The sequence below is a fragment of the Miscanthus floridulus genome, chromosome 17 (genome assembly GCF_019320115.1).
Source record: "Miscanthus floridulus cultivar M001 chromosome 17, ASM1932011v1, whole genome shotgun sequence".
Taxonomy (NCBI): Eukaryota; Viridiplantae; Streptophyta; class Magnoliopsida; order Poales; family Poaceae; genus Miscanthus; species Miscanthus floridulus.
Window position 1 is genome coordinate 21,138,888 of NC_089596.1, and position 16,170 is coordinate 21,155,057.

Here is a 16,170-nt window from a genome sequence, read left to right on the forward strand (position 1 = left end):
CTCTGGAGTTCATATATTTTTACATCATGTACTACCCGTTCTACATATTTGTATTGCAGGATCATCATTCAGGTGGTCGGACCACCTAGTGCTCGGACTTCTCTATCGATTAACTGGTCGGACCGCTAGGTTCATGGACTTCATCACCGACCAGTTGATCGGACTGTTCGCCGGTCGCTTCTACTCAATGCTCACTTCGTCGCCGACCAGTTGACCAGACTGCTCATCACTCGTGCTTCATCGCCAGATACGCCGAGGACTCCTCGGTGCTCGGACATCGCCGGCTACGCCGGGGACTCCTCGGTACTCGAACATCGCGGGCTACACGGGGGACTCCTCGATGCTTGGACATCGCCAGCGACACTAGGGAGTCCTCGGTGCTCGGACATCGCCAGCGACGTTGGGGACTCCTCGGTGCTTGGACATCACCAGCTACGTCCGAGACTCCTCAGTGCTCGGACATCGCCAGCAACGTTGGGGACTCCTCGGTGCTCGGACATCGCCATGTACGCCGGGGACTCCTCGGTGCTCGGATATCGCCGGCTACGTCGGGGACTCCTCGGTGCTCGGACGTCGCTAGCTACACCAAGGACTCCTCGTCGCTCGGACATCGCCAACGACGCCGGGGACTCCTCAGTGCTCGAACATCGCCGGCTATGCCGGGGACTCCTCGGTGCTCGGACATCGCCAGCTACACCGGGGACTCCTCGGTGCTCGGGCATCGCCAACTACGCCGAGGACTACCTCGATGGTCAAATCTTGCTACGCCTCATCAGTGTACTATCAAGCTGCTCCATGCTGTTCGGATCATGGTGCTGATCTTGGGCAGCACGTTTGGGGTCTTGATACACGCATATCAGACAACGTCGGCATGCTTTCAGATTTCTTTTTCTTTGACCCTGCTACAAGATTCATTCTTCATCTTCCAGCAGGCTCGGGGACTAAGTGGGCACACTTCACCTTGCGATGAATGTGCGCTTTTCGATTCAAGGCTCCGTCCGTGGACTGGTTGCCTGCTCGGCCGGTCTACTGCCTTTCTTCTACTTTGGACCCTAGCACCACATGACTACGTCATCTATTGTCAGGCTCGGAGACTAAGTGGGCACACTTTACCTCACAGTGAGTGTGTTTGCTTTATTCTGGAAGACTCCGCGCCTCTTTTTCTCATGGTCGGACTCTAAATGGGCATACTTGGTCCATTACGAAGAAATTTTCGATTCTGAGCTTGAGCTCCTTACACCCTTATGGTAAGCCGTACTTGGGTTATGTTGCTCGGAGACGATACATGCTGCTTGGCAACTCATCACGGTGGTCGAAGCATGAGTTTGACTGCTCGGCTTTGTTCGCACCTGCTCGGACTAGCTCAAGACGGTGTTGCACAACGGGTACAAGGCGCTCGGGAACTAGCTGTGGGGGGTACGACCCTGGATACCCATGGCAGACCACATGGGCTGCGCCCCTAGGGGCGACCCAGCCCACAAGACAAAGCCTTGCGGGGCACGACTCTGCTCGGCGCCTCCCGCAAGACACCGGAAAGATATCCTAAAGATACTACGAGATCTGTTAGGATACGTATGATCCCAAGATTCATGTAATCAGTTATTACTTTTCGGTTATCTCTTAGATCTAACCGACTTGTAACCCTGCTCCCCGACTATATAAGGCGGGCAGGGACCCCCTCCAAACTCACACAATATTATACGATAGCTAATACAAACCAACAGACCACGTGAGTAGGGTATTACGTCACACTGACGGCCTGAACCTGTTTAACTCGTGTGTCTCTGTTGCCTTCTTGTTCTTGATCTCACTCTTCTCTGCCGATCAATCTACCTTCGTGGGATACCCCTCGGAGGACTGCCGACGATATTCTGTCGACACACTCCCAATCTAGATATTTTTGGGCAAGATTAAAAAAACTATTCTCCAAGGACTCTCTATCTCAACTCATAATATTTCTGCACTTGCAAAAATCAACCAAATTGCATGGATATATACAGGATGGGCCATGCTAGTGTCTGGATGTCTAGATAGACAGGCGCGTTCGGACGCCCGCGCATACCGTTGCGCCTGTCCACGTGCTGTTGCGCCCCATGCCTCCTGCTACTGCTATGCCTGCCTAGAAGAGCATGTACATGGGCCCGCCCAGCTGCATGCGAGAGAGAGGGAGCACACCGCGCGTACCCCAATGAGAGAGAGAACACAACGCGCGTGCCACAATACGAGAGAGACCAATGCGAGAAAGAGGGAGAGAGCATAGTGCGAAGAGCCGGACCCATGTGTTGACCTTAGCTGCATGCTCCACCATGGGGGACCAAGCCTAGTGATGCAGGGGCACCTGGTTCTGTGTCCATTGGGTGCTCGTCCGCTCTGACGCTCTATATGCGCGTAAGCACTTTGACCAAGGGGTGCTTGGCAGTTTGGGCAATTAACGTCCGTTCGTGCACGTCCGACTGATAGAGCTGGCCCGCATGACAGAGATAGGCAGCGCTGGATGGGTGCGCGCAGCGCGTGCGTGCCCGCGAGTCAGAGCACGTGGGGAGCAGCACTTGCTGGAACATACTAAAACTAGGTGAAACAATTGAAATATATATTTGCAACATATGTGTATAACCACTGCAATATATGCTACATCTAGACAAAATAATTACAATATATGTCTGGAATAGGTGAAAGATTTGGAACATACACTTACAACATACATGTATAGCCATTACAACATATGCAACATCCAGATGAAAACATGCAACATCTAGATAAAACAGCTGAAACATTTGGAAAACACACTTGCAACATACGTTTGAAAGAGTTAAAACATTTAAAACATATACTTGCAACACGAGTGTATAGCCGTTGTAACATATGCAACATCAGATCTGCTACTTTTGCAATATCTAGATGAAACATATATAACATACTTCTGAAACAAAACATGTGGTTGCAACATGTGCTCATCTAATTGCTGCCACCCAATGAAGACTCACTGAGGAGTGCAGCGCGAGGCACGATTGGCTCGCGGCACGAGGCACGGATGGAGCGTGACGCGAGGTACGGGTGGGGTGCGCAGCATGAGGCGGGTCTGACGTGAGGTGTGAGGCACAGGGCACGCAGCGCAAGGCGGTTCCATCCCGGTGGAAGCATCCAGATTTTTTTTAATAATATGAAGAAGCCGTGAGAGGAGTTGGGCCAATCATATCTGTTCTGAAGGCGTGCGAGCATTATCGATACGGGATCCATCGGCCAATTTGAAGGTGGAAGGACGTAGAAAAGAATAGGAAGTAGAAAGAGGATCTTTATGCAAATATACGCGAGAAAGAAAGTATAGAAGTTGTTAGGATAATTTAAAAATAGTTTAAGACCGTTATTTTAAAAACTGTTAGAGGAACCAACAAATATGCTTCTGACCTTTTTTAGCCACTCGAAAAACTCATCAATCTACCAATTATTTGTTTGGGAACTATTTGCTGACCCGTTTTCGCCTCAGTGCCTGTGGAATTATGGAAGGACTGTACCTGCCCCGTTTGGACACGGAAATTTTACAAACTCCAGCTCCGGAGCCCCGATTGACTACTACAAGATCATCCATGATGCACTATATAAATATGAACAATGCGTTGTCAAAAATCGTTGCTTGTTTTTTTTTAGATTAGATTTGAATTAGATTAGCTGAACTACATTGATTAAGCAATGTCGGACGACGGCACGTCGAAGAAATCCACAGCTGACATTGGGGATCTCGTGACTTTCAACTCCCATGCACTAGCAGGGGACCGAGGGCTGGTGGTGGAACGGCCCGGCACGCCCGAGGGCAAGCTCGCCGTGTTGTGCGTCAGCGGCGCCGTGGTGCACGCGGAGCGCGACGACCTCACCGTCGTGGACAGGGCCTTCTTCCACCCCGGCCAGATGGTCGCGTCCGCCTCGGACCCCGGTGGCCAGGCCGGGGTCGTCACGGGGGTGGACGCGGTGGTCGACCTGGTCGACTCCGACTCGGCCGGCTCCGACACGGTGGTGGTGCTCGCCAGGGGCGTGCCGCAGTCCCTGCTGCGGGGCGTCACGGAGCTCGTCGAGGGCGACTTCGTCACGTCGGGCCCGTGGCTCGGCCGGGTCCTCGACGTGTCCGTCGACGTCGACGTGCGGTTCGACGACGGCGCCGTCTGCAGGGTCCCCTCCGTGACGAAGCGCCACAGCAGCGGCTTGCGCCCGGACGCGTACTGCGACAGCCTCTTCTACCCGGGGCAGCCCGTCGGCGCCGATGACACCTCTGTCTTCCAGGCCGCGCGGTGGCTCAGCGGCCAGTGGCAGAGCACCCACGCCGAGGGCGGCGGCACCGTCGCCAGGGTGGAGCTGGCGGACGTGCTCGGCCGCGTCGGCGCGCCTGGGTGGCACCAAGCGGCAGGAAGTCGTCCGGGCGTCCGCGCCGCCGCCGCAGCAGCGCGCTCGCGACCTCGCCTTCTTCTGCTCCGACGACCATTGTTTCTGGGGCCTGGGCGACCGCTGCTTCCTTCGCGACGCCGACGCTACTACGCCGCCCATGTCCGTCGTCACGGACACCCGCACCACCGTCGATGTGCTGTGGCAGGACGGCACGCGGCGGCACGGCGTGCCCTCGGCGTCGCTCGTCCACTTCAACAGCCACACCGAGGAGTTCTTCCCGGGGCAGCGCGTCGTCAGCCTGGACGCCGTCGATGAGCTCGCACCCGCAGACGATGGACCGGCGGCTGCGGCGACGGCGGTGCCTCGCGTCCGCATTGTGAGAGGCTTCCACTGGAAGGACCAGTGGCGGATCGAGGATAAAAATCCACCTATGGCGAACTTTGTACTACTAGGTTCTGTGACAAAGCAGAATCGTGCTAAAATATGCCTTCAAGCCTACGACTAACATTTAAAAAATATTGTAAATTGAAGTTTAAAACATCAACTAATTGCCCGACTACAAAAGCAAGGAGAATCAATTTCATAATTTGGGATCAATTTCACTTTCCCGTTCTTTTTCCCTATCTGTGCTGCAGCAAAATCACTGTCCATCCTACTTGATCACGGTGCTGCACTGGTGACTAGTTTATCGTGGTGGAGGCGTGCTGCACTGGACGGTGAAACTTGGAAGCACGAAACCGCGAACACGAAGGAAGCCGGACAGGCGCCAGGCGGACGACAAACCGCGGACAGGAATTGAATCGCCGTCTCCCCGAGCGTACGTAGATCGGAAGCTTTTCACCTTCCGCCTGGGCCCTGCGCGCGTGGGCTTCCATCACGCTGACGCAGCCCAAATAAGCCCTGCCAACAGGCAACAGCGGTACCTCTTCCGCCTTTCACTCGACCGCCCGACGCTCGTCGTCTTCCTCGGAGAGTTGGAGTTCTGTACTCGCGAAAAAAATAGAGAAGCAACTACAGATGTCGGCCATGGCTGCCAGGTCCGGGCGCCGGGGGGAGGTGGAGGTGGAGGGGGGCTCGCCGGCGGGGAGGTCTGGCGGCCACCAGACCATGCCATATTGGTGGATCCGCCCCTGGGAAGGACCAGACCGTGCGCGTGTCGTGGCTCAGCAGCCCGGTGCCGGGGGACGAGGAGGAGCCCACGCCCAAGGTGGTGGACGAGACGACCGTGGTGAGCGCGTACGATCTGGCCAGGGATTACGACCACGGCGTCTTCTATGGAGATGTTGTCGTACGCATTGTTGGCGACGACACGGAAGCAGAAGCAGTAGCGGATGCCGCCGGCGCCGATCTTTCATGGGTCGGCCACGTTATTGACGTTATTGATGTATCTGATTCACATGTCCTGGTCAAGTGGGGAGACGGCAACACGTCAAAGGTTAGCTAAAAATTCATCTCATGCATGTGGTATATATTATTAATCCTTTGTTAATATTTAAGGTATTGTTTGATATACATGGCTAGTAAGTTGGGCTAAAAATTTAGGCCACCTATTAGCTCTCCTGTTTGGACGAATTTACGCTAATTTTCAACTAGCTAGCTAGCAATTAGCCCTTGCACTACTGGAAACTTGGTTTTTTCCGTGTGTGCGAAAACACACAGGAAAATACGAATCCCGTCAGAAAAATATTTTTCTGATGGTGTACTCTCAGAAAAATACCCACAGAAATATGATGACAGAAAAATTCAATTGTTCTGTGTGTTCGCCATCAGAAACAATTTTTCTGTGGGTGTTACACGCACAAAAAAAATTGCGTTAGCCCAGATTAATTTTAAATATTGTGTGCGTTAATCCTCACAGAAAAAGAAAAAGCCCGACAGAAAAATGATTTTTCTGTGGGTGTTACACGCACAGAAAAATTGCGTTAGGTAGATTAAATTTAAATGTTGTGTCGATCTCGGTTAACGCACAGAAAAATAAAAAGAACCACCGACAGAAAAAACCCTTAACCATGCAGCAAATATGAATTGTCCATACTATAATTTCATCACAACATAATAGATAGCATACATATAAAGATCCAAATGTGGAGCCGCTGAGGTACCTCAGGTACTTCTGCTTGCGGATCTTAAAGATCTTCATGGAGTAGCGGTTGTCCTCCAGCTTGGTGAAGCCGCTGAGGTACCTCTCCACCTCGTCCCACTCGCCGCCCTGCACGAGGTCCTCGAAGTGCTTCATGTTGAAGTAGAAGCCCGACTCCTGCTCCATCCTGCATGGGCAACCGCAAAAAGCATTAGAAATCCCAGCTCACCCAGCAAAGCAAGGCTCCAAAAACCCCATTCATGATCATGGCGAGTACTCACTTGTGCACCGTCTCCTTGAACTTCTCCTCATCGAGAAACTGCAGGATGAGGAAAACCAGCTCCCTGCTAAGAGACAACCAGCTGAAATAGATACTTGGGCTGACAAGCTTCTTAGTTCTTACACATACTCAAGTTTTCATAATACAAATGCTGCCCATAATTACTTCTAGCCTTAACAAAGCAGTACAGCTACAAAAGACAGGAAGAACTTACAAATCTACAAGTGCAAAAGAAATGACAGGCAGGCAGTGACCATCTCCAGAAATTTCACATTTGAAAGTATATAATTACCAAAATTTCACAGAAGAAATACCACAAGACAGTGACCATCTCCAGAAATTTACCCATTATCAAAAGCAAAAGAACTCGAGAAATGGCTCAGATTTACCCATTATCAGCATGACAACTGCAACTTAATTTCACCTGGAGCTTAATTTAATTCTCTCTCTCTAATGGGAATTGAACTGGCCACAGAACTGGTTGCTTGTACTGGTACAAGCCATCCTAGTTAAGCAGCAAACAGAACAAAATATCCCAAGTACCAGGCTACCAGCTCATAAGGTGCTAAAGTGCAGAAGTTCTCTAATGGAAACTTGATTCATCATAGCCACTCAAGAGTAGTACAAAACAAAAAAAGTCACAAGACATAGTTAGGGAAGGGGAGAAAATAGAAGTCGTAGATTTGCTGGTTGCATACCTACATGAGAAAATAGAACAAAGAAGTAACCAAACAAAACAAATGGTTTTAACAGGCAGTTTGACATGTACCAAACTAGTAACATACATGAGGTGCTATACTAGTCGGCGCTTTCACAAAAATATCCAAATTATTGCTAAGAAATAAGACATTGTTTCAATCTGTAAAAGCATATAGACCATTTTATTTTAGAGAAATACATACAACCAATAGAAAGAGAGAACAACAGTCATAAACGTATAATTCATTTGTCCAAAAATTGAATTACACCAACCAGATCAATGTAATGATTTTGTTTGGGTTAAATTGTAGAGTGATCTTCTGAAGATTTGGTGTGTGCTGGAGAAAGCTAAGCAATGCATGGAGATCTCCAGACAGACACCAATCAACAAGACAAAATATTCTTAACTTGTGAAACATAGGGCAACATTCCAAGTCCTTTTTGAAATTAAACTGAATTGCAAATGGATAAATCCAAGTCATGACTTAAACTTAAGATCTGATCATGCGATGATATATACTGAGGTGGACATATATGAACATTGAATATATAAGCACTGCATTTAAATATTATAAGCTCATCTACAACATTTATGCTGAAAGGAAAATCATCAATATCCCTAGTTTAGTTATTCATCAACTGAGAAATTGAAAGAACTGAAGCGTATGCAGAACAAGTTATGGATACATATCATAAAAAACTCTTACATGTATTCACCACAACCTGGTCTTTCAAAGCACATGGATGCATAGCAATTGACTTGGACTTTATTACTTTTCATGTTAATAGATGTAGAATATAGTTGGTTAAATATATCGTGAACTAAAAAAAAGAACTAAAGTTCATGACAAAATAAGGACAAGGTAACTTCTTACATATATCATTGTATCTCCACAACCTGATCTGTAAAAGAACATTCATGGATAATTATATCATGAACTAAATTTAATTTAGTAGCTGGATAATTATATCATGAACTAACAAATTAAAAGAACTAAAGTTCATACCAAAATAAGGACACAGGCAGCAGAAATATGAGAGCGGTCATCATTTTCCCCTGGGCGAACACCAAATCTGCACTTGACAAAGCTCAAGCGTTTCGCAGACGGGGAGATGAACTCACAGGCTTCGAATATGCACGAGGTGATCTCAAGATCCTCGAGCGCTGGACATCTCGAAAAATCCATGACATATTCTTCAGTGTACACACACTCAATATGCAGCACCGGTGAGCAGGCACGATGCCGGCCACCGGCGGAGCCCAGCCGCGCTGCGCTCTGGCCGGGGACGGCCACCGTGGGCGGATCCGGGGCGGCGTGGGGCAAGGAGGGGAGGGACCGGGGCCGGCCGCCGGCGGGAGGAGAGGAGGGGAGGGAGCCGGCCGCCGACGGGAGGAGAGGTGGCAGCGGATCCGGGGCGGCGCGGCGGATCCAGGGCAGATCTAGGGCGGCGCGGGGCAAGGAGAGGAGGGACCGGGGCCGTCCATCGGCGGGAGGAGAGGAGGGGAGGGAGCCGGCCGCCGGCGGGAGGAGACGAGGCGGCGGATCCGGGGCGGTGGGGGGCAAGGAGGGGAGGGGCCGGGGCCGGCCGCCGGCGGGAGGAAAGGAGGGGAGGGGCCGGGGCGGCGCGAGGCAAGGAGGGGAGGGGCCGCCGGTGGGAGGTAGTGAGAGGGAGCGGGGGCAGGGAGAGGAGGGCCAAGCAGGCGCGAGTGCGTGCGTGCGGCGGCCGGCGGGTTAGGGTTAGCACTTCTTCGTTTTTTTATTTATCGTTTGCATATATTTTCCTGTGCGTGCATACATTTTTTCTGTGCGTTTTTAAAGCACCGACAGAATAAATTGAGTTTTTCTGTGAGTGCTGATTTTTTCCGTGTGTGTATTGTCACGCACAGAAAAATCATACAATTATTCTGTGGGTTTTCATATTTTTCTGTCGGGATATTTTGAAACCGATAGAAAAATCGTAATTTTTCTGTTCGTACCAAAAAAACGCACAGAACAATTTTTCACGCACAGAACAATTCGAGTTTCTAGTAGTGTTGCATAAAAAGGCGAGTCATGCTTCTTATCAAATTATTAGTTCACTTTGGTTTTTTCAATTTGTCTTATATATAAGTCAAATTTCTTACTTTGATTTTAAGTCAAATATCTAGAACATTAAATTCGTTTCATTACATTTTTCATAAAATATATTTTGATACATGATTTATTTAAACTCGTAAATGTGTTTTTTTTTAAAAAATAGTTTAACTTAAGATAAAGTCAAAGTGCATTATTAATAATGAAGTGAGTACATTTCAATAGCTTGAAACGAACAAATAAGGTTTTATCAGAGAAGGGTTTTTTTTGCCGTGAGGGACCTTAGGCCTTATTTAAATGTATATGTATCCACCTCGATTCACATGTGTTGGAGTGGATTATAGTGAAATTATTGAGTTGAGGTACATACATGTATACGCGTATATATATGTATACATATGTATCAAACAAGCCCTTAGAGAGAGGACAAAAGGAGATATGGGAGATTGTCCATTGGGGTGGATTGGGATGTGCAATTGTGTGGGTGGGAGGCATGTTGAAATCAAGAGGTACATTAAAGAAAAGGATAAATTTGACACCGAGCAGGAGTAGTGGCACGGTGACGCTGTCTGTAAGACTGTAACTACTGGAGGAGATGGATCGGAGATGGGGCGGAGGCAACCACAATATTGTAACCTTCTAAATATGGTAGGAGAAAGATGATAAACAATATTGTAACCTCCTAAAGAGGCATTTCAAAGATCGATTTTAATTAAAAGATCCACCTGAAGCCAAATTGACAAAGAAAGAAAGAAAGAAAGGCCTACTACGTCCAAGTCCATATGCTTACGATTCCATCATAAATATTTATTTTTTTGATATCGGCATAGTCTACTGCAAAACCTAATTTGGCAATAGTAAATATATATTAAAATAAAATATAGCAGAACAAGTACTTCCTTCATCTCAAATTGTAAGTTATTATAACTTTTTTGGGAGTCAAAGCATCTCAAGTTTGACCAAATTTATATAATAAAATAATAACATTTATGATATAAAATAAGTATCATTAGATTCTTCATTAATTATGTTTTCATAATATATCTATTTCATGTCATAAATCTTTATAATTCTTTTTATCATTTTGATCAAATTTAAGATGTTTTGACTCTGCAAGAAAATTGTAATGACATAAGTTGGGACGGAGGGAGTAGTTCTCAATATTAAACGTTGGAGCTGTTGACTAACCGTGGGGTGCATCTACATAACTTTCACGTGATAATGACAAATTATCCCGCTAATTTCAGTTGATGGACGTGCAAATTTCAGGTGTTGCCTCATGAGGTAGAGTTAGTGGAATCATATTCCGTCGTGGACATCAACGCCGTCGACAAGGCAGCGGAGGAGGACATGCCTGAAGAAGAAGAAGAACCAGCCGCTACCGTTGCAGTCACAGTATGCATAGTATCAGACTCTGTAGGGGCTTCGGCCGGCCGGCCCTCCAGTCTCTCTTCAAAAAATTTACATGCATCTCAATGTGCTCTAGTATATATATATATATATATACAATGTGTGCATCATATTATAAATCCTCTACTGGCAATCTTACGTTTGATCCTACTAGGGCAACGAGAATGGTGGCGAAGGTGACGGTGGTGATAATGGTTCTGCCACTGCCATCGACAGTGCCTCTGTCCATGAACTGGCACCAGCAAGCTTAGTGCCGGCAGCAATGGAGATGATGAAGACCGTCGACGACGTGCCCGCTGGGGTTGTTGTTGCTGGCCCGGCGAGCTGCGGCGAAGGGGGTGTTAATGGTGATGGCTCCACTAAGAAGCAGGCAGCCGGAGATAATGTTGCCAGTGGTGACTCGTTTCACTTCCGGCAGTTCGACGTCACGCAGTGCCCTCCTGATCACCATTTCCTCCATGAAAAGGAGCAGGTGCCCATGCATAATTGATTTGGTTATTAATAGTCCATGATCTCTACCAATCCATTATCTTGCACGTGATAGAATCTTATAATACATAAGTACTCCCCCTGTTCGAAAATAAATATACATCTCGTATTTCGAGGAGTTAACCGATCTATATTTATGGAAAATAGTATTAATATTTATCTCTAAATAGTTTTACTATAAAAATACATGTATTTTGGTCAAACTAAATATTAACCGACTCTTTGAAATACGAGATGTGTACTTATTTTGGGACACGGGAAGTATATTAGAAGTTTATTTATGGTATATTGGGTTACTTTGTATACATTATATTTTTGTATTTGTAATGGTATATATAGGTAAATAATTTAATTTCATACTAACAAATGTAGGTAAGCTTTTAGCAAAAACATAATATAGATGTGACAAGGCTACCGAGTTGAATCCTATATATCTTTCTTTGTGAGAATTTGTAGCAATGATCTTTTGTTGTTCTACTAGGGCGTCGTGAGAATTAACAGTGACTTTATTAGTCCTCTAATTAGTAATAGTAAGATAAAATTAATTTTTATGTATATTGTCTTTGAGAAAAATGTACTCGGTCGCTTGCGTAAGTAAGGAGATGAAATATGAATCATAGGTACACATACTTTATAATTGAATCGTTAGAATTTATATGAGATTGAGTTTCACTTTTGGGAGAAACCGACTGTTACTACTTATACAGAACTGTACATGTTATATTCATCATACATATATGGGCATCACTTACATGTTTTAAAGATTTTCATGCATACACTGACACAGGGCACCGGTGATGATGTGAGGAAATGGACCAAGAGAGTACAGAAGGAATGGGAAATTCTACAAAACAACCTGCCAGGTACATTGTGCGACAGACAATATCCATATAATATATTACGTTATTAAAAATGCACAAAGATAAGTATTTGTGCCAAGATCTAAACGTGTCTCACAATGTATATATGCATATGCATGCAGACACCATCTACGTGCGGACATTCGAGGACCGCATGGACCTGCTCCGGGCGGCGATGGCGGGCGCGGCGGGGACGCCATACCACGACGGCCTCTTCTTCTTCGACATGCAGTTGCCGCCATCGTACCCGGCCGTGCCGCCGCTAGTGTACTACCACTCCTTCGGCCTCGATCTGGTTGAACCCCAACCTGGACGACATGGGCGGCGTGTGCCTGAGCCTGCTCGACGCCGGCAAGGGGCCCGAGCACTGGTCGCCGGCCAGCTCCAGTGTCCTCCAGGTGGTCGTCTCCCTCCAGGGCCTCGTGCTCATCGCGCAGCCCTACTACAACGAGTCCGAGTACGCGTACCAGCTCGGCACGCCGCAGGCACTACCGGAAAAACGTCCTTTGCCGAGATCCAAGATTTTTGCCGAGAGCAAAAACGCGGGCTCTCGGCAAACACCGGCCGTCGGCAAGTGACAGGATCGCCGTGGGCCTGTATCTCGGCAAGCAACAACTCTCGGCGAAGTGGGCCGTTTTGCCGAGAGCCGCGCTCGGCAAAAAATGCCCGTCGGCAAAACGGTCCTTTGCCGTAGGCCGCGCTCTCGGCAAAATCAGGCTCTCGGCAAAACATTGCCGCGGGCCCATAGCCGTGACCTGCCCTGACGGCGTCACCGCTTTGCCGAGAGCCCCTCCGTTACTGCTCTCGGCAAAACTCTTTGCCGAGCGCCGCTCTCGGCAAATATTTGCCGAGAGCCCCTCCCAGGCTCTCGGCAAATGTGGTTTCTATATTTCATGTGCATGTGTTTCTCTTCTCCTAACTCTCTCCAATTAAATTATTTTTTCTTTCATATGCTCCACACTTTTTTCTCTATAGACATACTACAGGTTGTACTCAATATTAAAATTTTGTGTATTTTTGTAATTATTTGCTATATATAATTAATTAATTGCATTTCAAGGAGTTTTTTTAATCGATTAAAATTTGAACAGCGATTGATTTAAACATGGGAGAAAATTAAGTAGAAAATGATATTCATGCTATTTATGCATTATTGAGGGCAAATAACATCTTGTTGACGTTTTTTTCACCTTTTATTTTACGAATCAAAGACCACGAACATATGTCGCCCAACGATTTAAAAATTCTTAAAAAAGGAAACGAAGTCGGAAAATTGTGATATTTGCAATGAAGTCATGGTATCACACTTGGAGGCTGTGGTAAAAAATTGAAAATGTTTCGCACAAGTGGTTGCGTATGATTCTTACAATCTGAGACATCTCCGAATAAGTTTCATAAAGTTGAGAAGGAGTCATTAGGATTTTCAAACAATGTCACGGTCGAATTAGTTTTGAAGTTCCAAACTTTTTGTATAGCCATTAGAGAGCATAAGTTGTAACACGGCAAAATTTCGTATTTTTCCGGAGCCATTTGCTGTTTATTAATTTTTTTGGATATTATTTGCCGAGAGCTTCAGGGGATTGCTCTCGGCAAAGGCTCTTTGCCGAGAGCAACTAGGCCCGCTCTCGGCGTAGATTTCTTTTTTTTACCTGGCCTAGATCAATGGTTTGCCGAGAGCTGGCTCTCGGCGAAGAGGTGCATGCGCTCGAGGAGCATAAGGCTAGGGTGGAGGAAGAGCGACAGAGGGAGCGGGAGGCCGAGCGACAGAGGTGAGAGGCCGAGCGGGCGAGGTTTGACGCCTTGGCTCAGTACGTGGCAAGTCTTAGCGTCACGATGGGTCGTCCAGTACCACTAGAGCTGTTCGCTCCTCCACCGCCTTACCCATACCCACCTTACTCATACGTGAGTTCAACTTCTCTAACAAAAGCTCTTTACTGTACATGTCGGCCATCGTGCCGTTGATATATATGTGTGCCGGCCATCATGCCGTTGATATGTGGTGGGCGGCTATCGTGCCGTTGGTTTTCTTGCAGGTTTTGGAAACCCCACCGTGCAGGGGAGGTGCTGCCGAAATTTTGATGTGTCTAGGCTTAGATTACAATTTTATACCTAGTTCTTCAAATTTTGACTTGTCTACGCTTAGATTACAATTATATGCCTTAGTATTACTATAATTACTAATTTTTCTTCTCCTTTGTGCAGAATCAATCGGCGGGTTCGAATGATGTGCCTGAGCAGCCGTCGTCGGGAGGGTCGTGGCACCAACCGTATCCACAACTTCCGCTGCATCAGCAGCCGTCGGGAGGGTCAGGGTACCAGCCGTATCCACACCTTCCGCCGCAGCAGCAGCCGCCATCGGGAGGGTGGGAGCCTTGGGGGTGAGCCTGTTGTTCTTCATCATGTATTAGCACTTTGTGACATGAACTTGTGTGAGATGAACTTAGCACTTTGAGATGGACATGTGTCGTTGGATTTGAGATGTTTAGATGGATTATAATGTGAGACATGTGATGTGGATGACATATTTGTGATATATGTGATGTGGATGATGTGTTATATTTGTGAAATATGTGTTGTTGAAGCGGGAAATATAAACAAAAATAAAAAAATGCTCTCTGGACTCTTTGCCGAGAGTAGGGCTCTCGGCAAATCTACCTCTTTGCCGAGAGCTTGGTGGTCGGCTCTCGGCAAATCTGCCTCTTTGCCGAGAGCTTGGTGGTCGGCTCTCGGCAAACCTATATTTTTTTGAACACCACCTCTGCCGCAAATCTTTTTTTAGCAATTCTTTGCCGACGGTCGCTCTCGGCAAAGAAGTTCTTTGCCGACGGTCGCTCTCGGTAAAGAAGCTATCACACCGTTAGCGGTCGTTTGGTCATTACTAGGGCGCGCCAGTTTGCCGAGAGCTAGAGTTTGCCGAGAGCCTTGACATTACTCTCGATAAATATTTTGCCGAGAGGGGCTCTTGGCAAAGAATCCTTTGCCGGTAGATGTTTTGCCGATGGCTCTTTGCCGAGAGCTGCTCTCGGTAAATAGTTTGCCGAGCATCAACTCATCTTTGCCGAGAGCTTCGGGCTCTCGGCAAAGGCCGGGAGTCCGGTAGTGAGGGTGCCCGCAACGTGCTCCCCTACGCTGAGAATGCCTACGTGCTCACCCTCCAGACCATGCTCCACCTGCTGCGTCGGCTGCCGGCGGGGTACAAGGCACTCGTGGCATTCCACTTCTGCCGCCGTGGTAGGTTCATGCTCCGGGCATGTGAGGCCTACCTGCAGGGCTACCCTGTCGGCACGCTCGATGTCGAGGCCCACGCCACGGCGGAGGGGGAGGGCGGGCGGCGGCCGTGCTCAACAGAACTGAGGCTCGCGCTCAACGGCATCGTGCCGCGGCTCGTTGAGGCGTTCACCGAGATTGGCGCCGACGGGTGCGAGCAGTTCGGCCGGTTGCGGCTCCCGCTTGCCGTGCATTTAGCCGCTACGCACCGGCATTCATGGTCTATTCCTGCCTGATGGACTGCAACATGCAAATGACCGACTAGCTAGGTTTTCTATCGGTTCTGCAGTTGCGATGCTGAGCTGATGTGTTGGCCATTTGGCCCGGGCACTACGGGCCGGCCCAAGCATGGCACTAATTAGCACGGCCCAGGAACGGCTTGGCCCGACGGCCTTCGTGCCAGTGCCTGGCATGGCCCGGCCTTAGTGCCGTGCCTGGGCCATCATTCTGTCCCGTAGTGCTGGCCCGGGCACGGCATGCTATATGGGCCGGCCCGGCAGCGGCATGGCTCAGCCGCAGGTGGCCATTGGATCCCCGGCCTTGCTCCCATCAGACCATTAGATCCGGCCGTTGGAATCGGGGGTATAAAACCGCCTGTCCTGTCCGACCGGCCGCGTCTCTGTTGCCCTAATTCAT

At 48.2% G+C, this 16,170-nt stretch overlaps 1 pseudogene; it reads left to right on the forward strand.

Moving 5' to 3' along the window:
• The first annotated feature begins 3,687 nt into the window (after positions 1 to 3,687).
• Positions 3,688 to 15,770, forward strand: LOC136515383 (probable ubiquitin-conjugating enzyme E2 23; annotated as a pseudogene).
• Positions 15,771 to 16,170: the final 400 nt, after the last annotated feature.